This window comes from Eschrichtius robustus, chromosome 1, assembly GCF_028021215.1.
Source record: "Eschrichtius robustus isolate mEscRob2 chromosome 1, mEscRob2.pri, whole genome shotgun sequence".
In the NCBI taxonomy this organism is placed as follows: domain Eukaryota; kingdom Metazoa; phylum Chordata; class Mammalia; order Artiodactyla; family Eschrichtiidae; genus Eschrichtius; species Eschrichtius robustus.
The window spans coordinates 2,356,509-2,369,122 of NC_090824.1; positions in this window are offsets into that span (position 1 = coordinate 2,356,509).

Here is a 12,614-nt window from a genome sequence, read left to right on the forward strand (position 1 = left end):
TATGGCAGTTAAAAGAATTTACATGATATGAATATGCCTAAATCAAAAACAATGTGGAATAAAAAACAAAATGCATATATATATGCAAAACATTATGTAAATGTAATAACTACGTAATGTCTAATTTAAATATAATGCATGTGTGTGAATAAACATAACACCCATGATTGTGGCTGCCTTTGAGATTAAAGAAGATAACAATGTCATTACATATTAAAAAATGATTCAACTGAATATTGTCTTTGTTCTTTCATGAGTAATGTAAAAGATCTGGAGCAAAGACAACAGGATATTGAAATATGTTAACTCTACATGGGGATACATTGATATTTAATGTATCATTCTCTATAGTTTTGAATATTTTAAAAATATTTATTCTATTGTGCAAGTACTTATTAAGTACCAGCTGTATACTCAGTGCAGGGCTAAGTAAAGAAAAAATAAGAAAAAGAAAGAAAAGAAATTTTCACATATTGAGGTATGAGAAGTCATTCTGGCTTATACTTGAGTTAACTTGAATTTTATGCTGAGTAGAACAGCCTGTTTGTGGCCTATCAAACATATACTGTATATCTGCTTTAATTATTAAAGAAAAGTGTACACTGACCGGAAGTAATGAATGTCCATGTTAAAAATAAAGATGAAATGCCTCTCTTCCCTGGACGCCAATGCTGGTCCACTTGTGATTATAAGACTCCCTCCCCAGGTGCCAAGGCCATGCTGACTCACTGTGTACGTGCTATCTGGTCTTTTCTGAAACCTTGAAGGAGTGTATCCCTGACTTGTATGATGTTCTTTGTTCTGACAGGGCATAAAAATCTGTGCTGAAAACCATGCTTCTCCAGAGCAGTTTGTCAGAATAATCTGGGAAGCTGGCTTCTGAGCTGTGGTCCTCAGTTTGGCTCAAATGAAACACTTTTCTATGCCTCTGGTTGTTTATTGGTTATTTTCGTCGATGTTACCTGGCATAGTCAGCAGGATATCAGAAAAACGCACCTGAGATCACCTGGAGTCTACTTTGGACCAGCACTTGGTACCAATCACGGTCCCTTGAGCCCCTGCATCTTCACAGCACCCTTTAAGTGATTCGGTGAGTTTTTCCTGATATCTGGACCTCCTTGTATTTTTTTTTTTTTTTTTTGCCACACCATGCGGCATGCGGGATCTAGTTCCCCTACCAGGGATCGAACTGTGCCCCCTGCAGTGGAAGTGCCCAGTCTTAACCACTGGCCCATCAGGGAAGTCCCCTGGATCTCCTTGTATTAAGTGATGGTCCACAACTTGTTTTTTTCTAATTAATTTTTATTGGAGTATGGTTGCTTTACAATGTTGTGTTAGCCTCTACTGCACAACTTGGAGTCTTAAGGGGGTACCAGTACATCTCCTACATGAAGAAGACCTAGAGGGAATTTCTAGGCAAGGGATCTAGAGAAAATTTCCATACAGGAAGGCCTGGAAGGAATTTTGGAGTGAAGTGTGTTGGCTGACTGTTTTTTTTTTTTTTTTTAATGTGGCTTAAAACTGGAAATTTAAATTTAATTTTAGACTTGCACTTTATAATAAAATGAATCTAAAAGAAAGGGGGAAATTGTGTTTCTAAAGCCTATCAGCTCCCAGACAGGGAACCACCCACTGGAACTCCAGCTGGCTTCCACAATTGGTATGGAACCAATACTTGCAAGTACTTTTCTAACCCTAAAATGGCCAGGAGGAAACTTTTTTGACATTCCAAAACTGATTTTTACATGCACAATTAAAGAAAGCTAGCTTGATAAAACATCTGTTCAAAATTCTGACCCTGAGAGAACATAAGTACTCCTAGGAGAAAGCTTAAAGTTATAACTCCCATCATGTCCTTGAAATGCAAACACAGCCCACACTGCCTGAGACTACAGCCTTGGCTCAATTAGTAGAAGCCAAAATCAAAGGGGGAAAAAAAAGGGGGCGGGAAAGCCTTTTAAAATTCAAGCAGGATGGTCGGGACTTCCCTGGTGGTCCAGTGGCTAAGACTCTGCCCTCCCAATGCAGGGGGCCTGGGATCGATCCCTGCTTGGAGAACTAGATCCTACATGCATGCAGCAACTTAGAGTCCGCATGCTGCAAACAAGTCCGCATGCCGCAACTAAAGATCCTGCGTGCCACAACTAAAAACATGCCTCAACGAAGATCCCATATGCTGCAACTAAGATCTGGTGCAGCTGAAATAAGTCAGACAGAGAAAGACAACTATCATATGTTACCATTTATATGTGGAATCTAAAAGAAGATACAAATGAACTTATATACAAAACAGAAACAGACTCACAGACATAGAAAACAAACTTATGGTTACCAAAGGGCGAAATGGGGGAGGGATAAATTAGGAGTTTGGGATTAGCAGATACAAATTACTATATATAGAACAGATAAACAACAAGGTCCTACTGTATAGCACAGGGAACTATATTCCATATTTTGTAATAAAATATGATGGAAAAGAATCTGAAAAAGAATATATGCTATATCTATACCTATATACCTATATCTCTATCTATGTATCTCTTTATCCCTATATCTATGTAGCTCTGTATCTATCTATCTTTGAATCACTTTGCTGTACACCAGAAACTAACACAACGTTGTAAATCAACAATACCTCAATTTTAAAAAAGTAAGCACTTAAAAATCAAATATTTCTTTTTTTTTTTTTAAAGCTTTATTTATTTTATTGATTGATTGCTGTGTTGGGTCTTCGTTTCTGTGCTAGGGCTTTCTCTAGTTGCGGCAAGCGGGGGCCACTCTTCATCGTGGTGTGCGGGCCTCCCAGTATCGTGGCCTCTCTTGTTGCGGACCACAGGCTCCAGACGCGCAGGCTCAGTAGTTGTGGCTCACGGGCCCAGTTGCTCCGCTGCATGTGGGATCTTCCCAGACCAGGACTCGAACCCGTGTCCCCTGCATTAGCAGGCAGATTCTCAAACACTGCGCCACCAGGGAAGCCCTCAAATATTTCTAAATGTAGAAAAAAACGAATCCAAATGCTTAAAGGATGATGTGATCTAGGATTACTCTTGAATAAAGGGAAACAAGTTTAAGTTGTTGGTTTGATTAATACAGACATGTTTTTAGTGTCATCAACATTAAGTGTAATACTTTTATTGTACCTAGGTTTACTAAAAGTCAATAAGTTCATGTTGTCTCTGTTACAAAATTTGTCAGCAAGAAAATTAACTTGGTATGATGATATTTTCACAAGTAATGAAGTAGAGATAAATGGGATAAAAGTTTTAGGTGAACTCTTAAAGAATGGTTATGTTTGATAGTATACATACCTAAAAACAGTTTCTCCAGATTTTTGGTAATTGAAACTCTAGAGTTTTGTTCAGTTGAGATAAATGATGGGAATTCATTGAATATCCAGATCATTTCCAATTAAGATAAAAATACTGAAACATTCATTACTAAACATGTCTAAATTTACCTACTTTGTCTTCTGTTTTTTTTTTTTTTTTACTATTTTTATTTTTAAATGTTACGTTTACTGGTTTTTTTTTTTGTTTGTTTGTTTGTTTTTTTAAAGATTTATTGATTGATTGATTGCTATGTTGGGTCTTCGTTTCTGTGCTAGGGCTTTCTCTAGTTGCAGCAAGCGGGGGCCACTCTTCATCGCGGTGCACGGGCCTCTCACTATTGTGACCTCTCCTGTTGCGGAGCACAGGCTCCAGACGCGCAGGCTCAGTAGTTGTGGCTCACGGGCCTAGTTGCTCCGCGGCATGTGGGATCTTCCCAGACCAGGGCTCGAACCCGTGTCCCCTGCATTGGCAGGCAGATTCTCAACCACTGTGCCACCGGGGAAGCCCCTGTCTTCTGTTTTTTTAAATTAATTAATTTATTTATTTGGCTGCGTCAGGTCTTAGTTGCAAGCACATGGGCTCTTCGTTGCAGCGCGAGGGATCTCTAAGCGTGGCACGTGGGCTCTAGAGCACGCAGGCTTAGTTGCCCCACGGCATGTGGGATCTTAATTCCCCAACCAGGGATCAAACCTGCGTCCCCTGCATTGGAAGGAGGATTCTTAACCACTAGACCACCAGGGAAGTCCCCACTTTGTCTTCTTACAAAAGAAAAAAACTGAAGATATTTGGGTTTATTAGACACATGTCTTGTACCACATTGGAAAGAGAAATTATGCTATGAGGAAAAGGTATGTTTTTAAAGGTTATGAAATACGTTCTCAAGTTTGCTAATCAGGAAATACTGATATGACAGAGTAAATTACTTGCTTCTTGATTTTCACTAGAGATTAAATTTTTTAAGGGTTAAAAATTATATGTAATTAAAGATACTAAAATAATAAAGTAAGCATTTCAGGTATAAAAAAGTAGGCTATATATTGTCAGTGATAGAAGATATAAAAAATGTAAATATCTTTGTTTAGAGAAAAAAAGGAGAATAATTTTGTCCTAGAGCTGGTTGTTTCTGGATGGAAAAAAAGGGGGGGGGGAACAAGCGAATATTGATACAGACAGTGATGGAAGGTTATGGAAAAGGAAACGAGAAAAGAGTTTTGTACATGGTCAGAATTGATTAAGATTAGATTGAATTTAATTAGATAAATAAAATTTGTTATTAAAAGTAAGCTGAAGCAAGACTGGATTTGGTTTTCTCTCTCTGTTAAGAGAACAAAGTTTTCTTGGAATGCTGCTTTTGATAACAGATTATGTGAATTTCTTTGCCTTTAAGTGATCTGTATTTGATTTTGAAATTTTTTGTCACTTTGGTTAAGTAAATAAGTTTTGTTTCACAGTGACCTATGATCCTGTTTGACCAAGTGTTTTGAAACTTTTTGATATTTTTGACAAACTTCCAAAATATCAAATTCTAATTGAAGTTCTTTTGACCTCCAGCTAACTTTGGGATGCTTCAGAGGGCCCCTGAGGCATCTCAGAAAAATATTTAACTAGGATTATTTTGTAGATTAAATTATGTGGGAAGCATTGTCAAATAAGAGATGACATTAAGCCTTCTTTATGTTATATCTATATAAGTATACGTATTATAAGTATTCCAGAAATTATATGAAATTCCTGGAAATCTTATATGTCCTGACATAAAATGTTATCTGTCATCAAAATTGAGGCTCCCACTAAAGGGACTGAACCCAAGTATTAGGGAAGTGCCCTAGCTGACTTTCACACCACGGCAACAACAACAGAATCTGTAAAGATCATGGCACATGTAGATAAAGTCCATTCTGCTTCTACAAAAAATTAACCCCTCATTGTCAGGCTTTTGCCATCCTGATGTGCTTTTAACATGGCAACAGTCTGCTCCTAAATCAGAAATTAAATGGGTAAAGGATAGCTGTGAATTAAGTAGTTGGGGCTATGGGAAACCCAAGATGGCCACTTGGCTCTTCCCGGCTCCCTGGAAAACACTGTGTTTTATTTTGTGGGTTAAAGCCTTCCCTTGCTGCAAGGCTGATACCCTCCAATGACAAACTGTTAGAAAAATGTGCTTTTCCACTTGGGGTATACTTTCCACAATCTTCAGGGATCAAGGCACCCACGTCACTGGGAAAATCATATGAGCCTTAACAAAAACCTCACAAACTTCTTAAAATTATCACTGTCACTATGATCCTCAATTATCAGGCAAGGTCAAAAAAAAAAAAACTAATGGAAAAGCTGGACTCAAGCAGAACAAAAATTAATTACATGGGATTGAATGAACTGATAAATATGATTATAATTTTTATGACCTTTTGTCTGAAATATTACTGGCTTTTAATCTTTATTTTCCAGATAAGGGAATCTTTCCCTTTAAGCTAATTATGACTTACATCAATTTGGTAAATAACACATTTGTAAACAGATTTGAAGCATTTATCTTTTCTCTCTACCTGATCCCTCCAGAATTTGTAAACTCTTAGGTTCCCAGTGGCCTTTCCAGGTGAATAGGGAAGGCCACCTCCTGGCAGATATAAGAACCTTAAGATAGGGCTTCCCTGGTGGCACAGTGGTTAAGAATCCGCCTGCCAATGCAGGGGACACAGGTTTGAGCCCTGGTCTGGGAAGACCCCACATGCCGCTGAGCAACTAAGCTTAAGTTGTATGCCACAACTACTGAAGCCTGCACACCTAGAGCTCGTGCTCTGCAACAAGAGAAGCCACCACAATGAGAAGCCTGCACAACGCAATGAAGAGTAGCCCCCACTCTCATTGCAACTAGAGAAAGCCCGCACTCAGCAATGAAGACCGAACACAGCCAAAAATAAATAAATTAAATAAATAAACTTTTTAAAAAAGCTTATGAAAAAGAACCTCAAGATATTTTGGAACTTGAGAAGAGAGGGACCCACCTAAATCTGTAGGTATTGCAGGTGGATTCTAATGGCAAATCCTTGGCATGGCTTTCCTGGCCTTGTGAGACCTTTTAAAAGTTCAATCTGTGGGACTTCCCTGACAGTCCAGTGGTTAAGACTCCATACTTTCACTGCGGGGGACACGGGTTTGATCCCTGGTTGGGGAACTAAGATCCTGCAAGCAAGCTGTGTGGTGTGGCCAAAAAAAAAAAAAAAAAAAGCTCAATCTGAGATCAATTATGAAAAGTTCCAACAAAGCCAAATTTAAGAGTCTATATAATCAATTACACCTATGTAAATAACCAGGCAAAGTGTATTGAAACCAGACTAAACAAATTAGTCTTAATTTGACTCTATTTGGTAAAACAGAGGATAATTTAGAGAGAAAAAATTATGTTTCAATAATATATCTTTACGGGTATTGAGGTTTTATATATGCTGAGGTTTTGTATATACTACCTGCTAAGGTTTTGTATATACTACCTACTGAGGTTTTGTATTTAATTGAATTTTTAAGAGGATATTCTAAACTTGTTTCTGAAGCTGATCGCAGTAACGTATCTTTGGATGAAGATCAGATGCACCATGACCTGCACCCGGGAGATTATGCAGACTGGAAAATACATCATTTAAAGGACTCTTTCTCCAACTTAGATGGTAGGACCCTTCTCAGATACTCTTAAGTAACACGTGCACAATAAAACTGAGGGGAATTGACTCAAATTTATACCTTCTACTTAAGAAGGGCCTCTGCACTAGACTTGGTCTATAGAAAGGACTGCTGATCAAAAACCCATGACTACATTCCACTGATGGATTATCTTCTTGCGTCTAGGAATGATTTACAAGAAATTCCCATTGACAATGCTGATCTAATTTGGTTTACAGATGAGTCCTTCTTAAAAGATGAACAAGGACATAACTGAGCTGTATATGCAGTAACATCCACAGTGAACGTAATTGAAAGCTCTTATTTACCAGAAATTAAGTCAGCACAATCAGCCAAATTAATTGCTTTAACCTGAGCTTGTCAAGTAGCTAAAGACCAGATAGCAAATATTTGTACTGATAGTCGTTATGCCTTTGGAGTGGCACATGACTTTGGGATGTTATGGCAACAATGAGGTTTTTAACCTCTTTAAGACAGCCTATAAAAAATGGAAAACAGATTGCAGAGTTATTAAATGCTATACAATTACCAAAAGAGTTAGCAATTATTAAAACACCAGAACATTCCAAATCTAAGACTATGGATGCTAAAGGAAATCAGCTTGCTGATGATGTCACAAAGCAAGCAGCTCTAAATAATCATTCTCTCCAGTCTCGAGAATGTCCACTGCTCTCTGTTAACCCTGCCAACTCAATGAAGGATTTCCTTCTACAGGCTCAAGAAATTGCCACTGAAGAAGAGAAACAGATATAGCAATAAAAAGGGGGAATTTTTAACCCCGTCACACAAATATGGCTTGGACCTGATAAGAAACCTATAGCACCTGCTGGAGCCCCATTGTCATTGCTCCAGCATATACATTCTTTAACTCACTGGGCACCTGAGAAAATGATTCTATGGGGAAAACAGTACGTTTGGAAACTTTCTCCCACAATGGTTCCTAATGTATATGCTCGCTGTAATATATGTCCTAAATATAATCCTGGAAAGTCACTTCGTGGGTCACAAGGCCACTTTCCCCTTCCTAAGGGACCCTTTGAGGTATGGCAATTGGATTTTGTCCAAATGCCACCCTCTCAAGGAAATAAATATAGCTTGGTAATGATCTGCATGTTTTCACACTGAGTTGAAGCTTTTCCATGCAGGAGAGCAATGGCTTTAACAGTAGGTAAATTGTTATTAGAAAAGATAATTCCTATTTGGGGAATTCCTTCTGAACTACACAGTGACTGAGGAACTCATTTTACTGGACAAATAATTAAATCTATTTGTGACATTTGACCAATAATGTGGCATTTTCACTGTGCTTATTATCCCCAATCATCAGGATTCGTAGAAAGGACTAATGGTGCTATCAAAATGCAACTGGGAAAATTTTCAGAAGCATTTCATCTCTCATGGCCAAAAGCTCTTCTGCTAGTGCTTCTCAACCTTAGATCTGTGCCTTTTGGTAAACACTGGCTGGTCCTTTTGAAATAATAACAGGATGGCCTATGTGATTAGATGAGGGAATTATGAACCAACCTCACTCCAAGGAGATATATTACATTACAGTATTGTCAAAGTCTTATTAAAACACTTAAGGAAAATGAAAAATTAGTAGCTAACTTCTTTCACAGTGAGATCCTGGGAGATGAAAACCTTAAGGATCATGGATTACAACCTGCAGATTTTGTTTATTGGAAAAGATATAAAAGATTCATGGCAGCCACATTAAAAAGGACCTTACCAGGTATTATTAACTAATCCATGTGCTGCCAAAGTAGAAGGCACAGATTCGGGGATTCACATCTCTCATTTTAAAAAGCCCTCTCTAAAAGGGAACCCTCCTGGGGACTTCCCTGGTGGTCCAGTGGTAAAGAATCCACCTTCCAGTGGAGGGGACGAGGGTTCGATCTCTGGTTGGGGAACTAAGATCCTGCATGCCTCAGGGCAACTAAACCTGCGCGCCGCAAGTACAGAGCCCTCATGCCCTGAAGCCCATGCGCCACAACTAGAGAGAGAGGGGAAAAAAAAAACCCCACAAAAACCCAACACACCCCAACTAGAGAGAAGCCTGTGTGCCAAAACGAAGATCCCACTTGTCGCAACTAAGACTTGACACAGCCAAAAAATATATTTATATATAATAATAATAATAATAATAATAATAATAATAATAATAATAATAAAGGGAACCCTCCTACACTGTTGGTGGGAATGTAAATTGGTGCAGCCACTATAGAAAACAGTATGAAGGTTCCTTAAAATCCTGAAAACAGAGTTGTCATATGATCCAGCAATTCCACTCCTGGGTATATATGCGGACAAAATTCTATTTCAAAAAGACACATGCACCCCTATGTTCATAGCAGCACTATTTACAATAGCCAAGACATGAAAGCAACCTGAATATCCATGGACAGATGAATGGATAAAGCACATGTGGTACATATATATATATGTACACTGGAGTGTTACTCAGCCATAAGAAATGAAATAATGCCATTCGCAGCAACATGGATGGACCTAGAGATTTTCATATTAAGTGAAGTAAGTCAGAAAGAGAAAGACAAATATCATACGATATCACTTATATGTGGAATCTAAAATATGACAAATGTGAACTTATTTACAAAACAGAAGCAGACTCACAGGCATAGAGAAAAGACTCGTGGTTGCCAAGGGGGAGGGGGAGGGGGGAGGGATGGATTGGGAGTTTGGGGTTAGCAGATGCAAACAATTATATCTAGGATGAATAAGCAACAAGGTCCTACTGTGTAGCTCAGGGAACTGTATTTGATATCCTGTAATAAACCATAATGGAAAAGAGTATGAAAAAAATATATATGTATAACTGAATCACTTTGCTGTACACCAGAAACTAAAACAACATTGTAAATCAACTATACTTCAATTAAAAAAAAAACGAATTTTGTACTTACACACACACACAAAACCCCTCTTCACCTGAATGGACTTTGTCCCCTATTTCTGACACCTGGCTTCAACTAACTAATATCAAATGACACCCTCACTAGGATGAGAAGAAGATGACAACAGTGGTAGACAGCTGACCCAAGAATCTGGGCCAGACCTGTAAGACCCATCCTACTAGTTTAATTGAACTGTTTACCAAATGTTTGTCTCCCTATCAAAATTGAAAGTTATTGTTTTACTTCTAGCTATACATTTGCCCCAGTATTCATGATGGAAAGAAAATTCTTTTGTAAAGTTGTCATAAAGTATAGCTACTGGGATAATCCCCTCATAATATCTATCACTGACTTTTCAGATGTTCCTAATGTTACCACTCACCCAGACCAACTTCCCTCTAACCTAATCTTTCAGGTTCAGATTCCTCAACATATTAATATGTCCATCCATTCTCTGCTACTATCCTCTGTTCTTAGAGACTGGACACAATTTACCTCAGGATGCCCTCATTCTGTTCCTTATTTAATTGAAAAATGTCTTAAAAAAAAAAAGAAAAATGTCTCAAAGAGAAAAATGTGAGTAAATTGTGCCAGCAATGCCCTTATATCAAATACTTAGTTGACTTTTGGAAAGCCTACAAGAGAAGTGATCCATAGTTTAAAATTGTTTTGACAAAACTCCCAATTCATGAGGCTATCAATGATAGCACTCTGGGAGGGATCACTTGTGCTCCCCCAGGTTTTGTCTTCATAGGTGGTATTGGAACTGACCTACCTTCCCAAGGATGGGTTCATAAATGTCTTAATAGCTGACAAATAGAAGGTTTATGTTTATTAGGACATTATGTTACTTCATTGTCTACACATCAGGAAATAGATGAATCTCCTTTCTCTCTTCATTACAGAAGCAAGAGATCCATGTTAGCAAGATACCAAGATATCTGGTGGCACAATCCTTTGGTTCCTAATGCAGGAATATATGTAAACAAAGAGATGATTAGAAATCTATCAGCTACCATTCATCAAATAGCTGAAGAGACTGCAAAAAACACTGCAGCACAACAGACATCCCTAAATTCCTTAGCCAAAGTTGTGTTAGATAACAGGGTTGCCTTAGATGTTCTACTGGCTAAACAAGGAGGTGTTTCTGCTATTGCTCATACTACTGGTTGTAATTATATCAATACCACTGGAGAAGTTGAGATGTGCCTAGAAATAACTTCCCCAAAGGCAAGGTGGTTACAAGATGTAAGAAAAACTGACCCTTTAAGTGACCTGTTTAATTGGCACCCTTCAGGAATAAGCTATTTTTTCACTCTGCTTTACAAATGATTATTATTTTCATAATATATGTTATCATTCTTTTCCTAACTATCAGCTACTCATGACATGTATCACTGCTTGCTTTAAGTCTATTGCTAAAGGCACATGTAGGGACTTCCCTGGTGGTTCAGTGGTTAAGACTTCACCTTCCAGTGCAGGGGGTGTTGGTTTGATCCCTGGTCGGGGAGCTGAGATCCCATGTGCCTCATGGCCAAAAAACCAAAATATAAAACAGAAGCAATATTGTAACAAATTCAATAAAGACTTTTAAAAGTCTTTTTTGGTCCACATCAAAAAAATCTTTAAAAAAATAAAAGCACATGTACTATGTTTGTGTGACAATTCGATATGGTTGATAATATGTATAGCTTATATAAAATTCTTCCCGTGTCAATATATGGCTCTGGGTTTATCCATTACACTCAATTACCCCCCAGTGACGGTAACTAGGCATCTCCATTCCTGTAAAAAAATAAATAAATAAAAATAAAGGAAAGAGGTAGACCTAGGACTAAGGGACATGATAGACCCAGGGCAGGCAGCAACCACCCTGGCATTGAGGGACAAATATTTTGATCATCAGTGCTTTCTATTGAAAGATTTACAATCAAAATGGGAGAAATGATAAAAGAGAATTTTACATTTTGAGGTACGGGGAAGTCATTCTGGCTTATACACGAGTTAACTTCAATTTTATGCTGACTAGAACAGCCTGTTTGTGGCCTATCAAACATACTTCTACATCTACTTTAGTTATTAAAGAAAAGGGTGCATTGACCAGAAGTAAAGAACGTCCATGTTAAGAATAAAGATTAACTGCCTCCCTTTCTGGAACACCAGTGCTTGTACCCTTTCAGTGATAAGACTCCCTCCCCAGGTGCCAAGGCCATACTGACTCACTGGGTATGTGCTGATCTGTTTTTTTGAAACCTTGAAGGAAGATATCTTTGACTTGTTTGATGTTATTTGTTCTGACAACACATAAAACTATGCTGAAAACCATGCTTCTCTGGAGCAGTTTCTCAGAGTAATCTGGGAAACTGGCTTCTGGGCTATAGTCCTCAGTTTGGCTCAAATAAACCTCTTTTTTAATACCTATTATAGGTTGCTTATTGATTATTTTCATTGACAGTAGGAAGAAGGAAGGAAGGAAGAAAGGAAGGACACACTTATCTTTAGGTCCCTGTCTTTCCCAAAAGTTCTGCGAGGCTATGAATGATGCCTATCTTATGCCACTGATTTTCATCAGGCAACCACTGTGCCTCCTGCCCAAGGCTGATTCAGACCTGAGAGATGCAGATGGGCTTCTGGAGGTGCTGTATCTGCTCGTACACTTGTTTTGTGTGTGAACTGACACCTAAGAACTTGG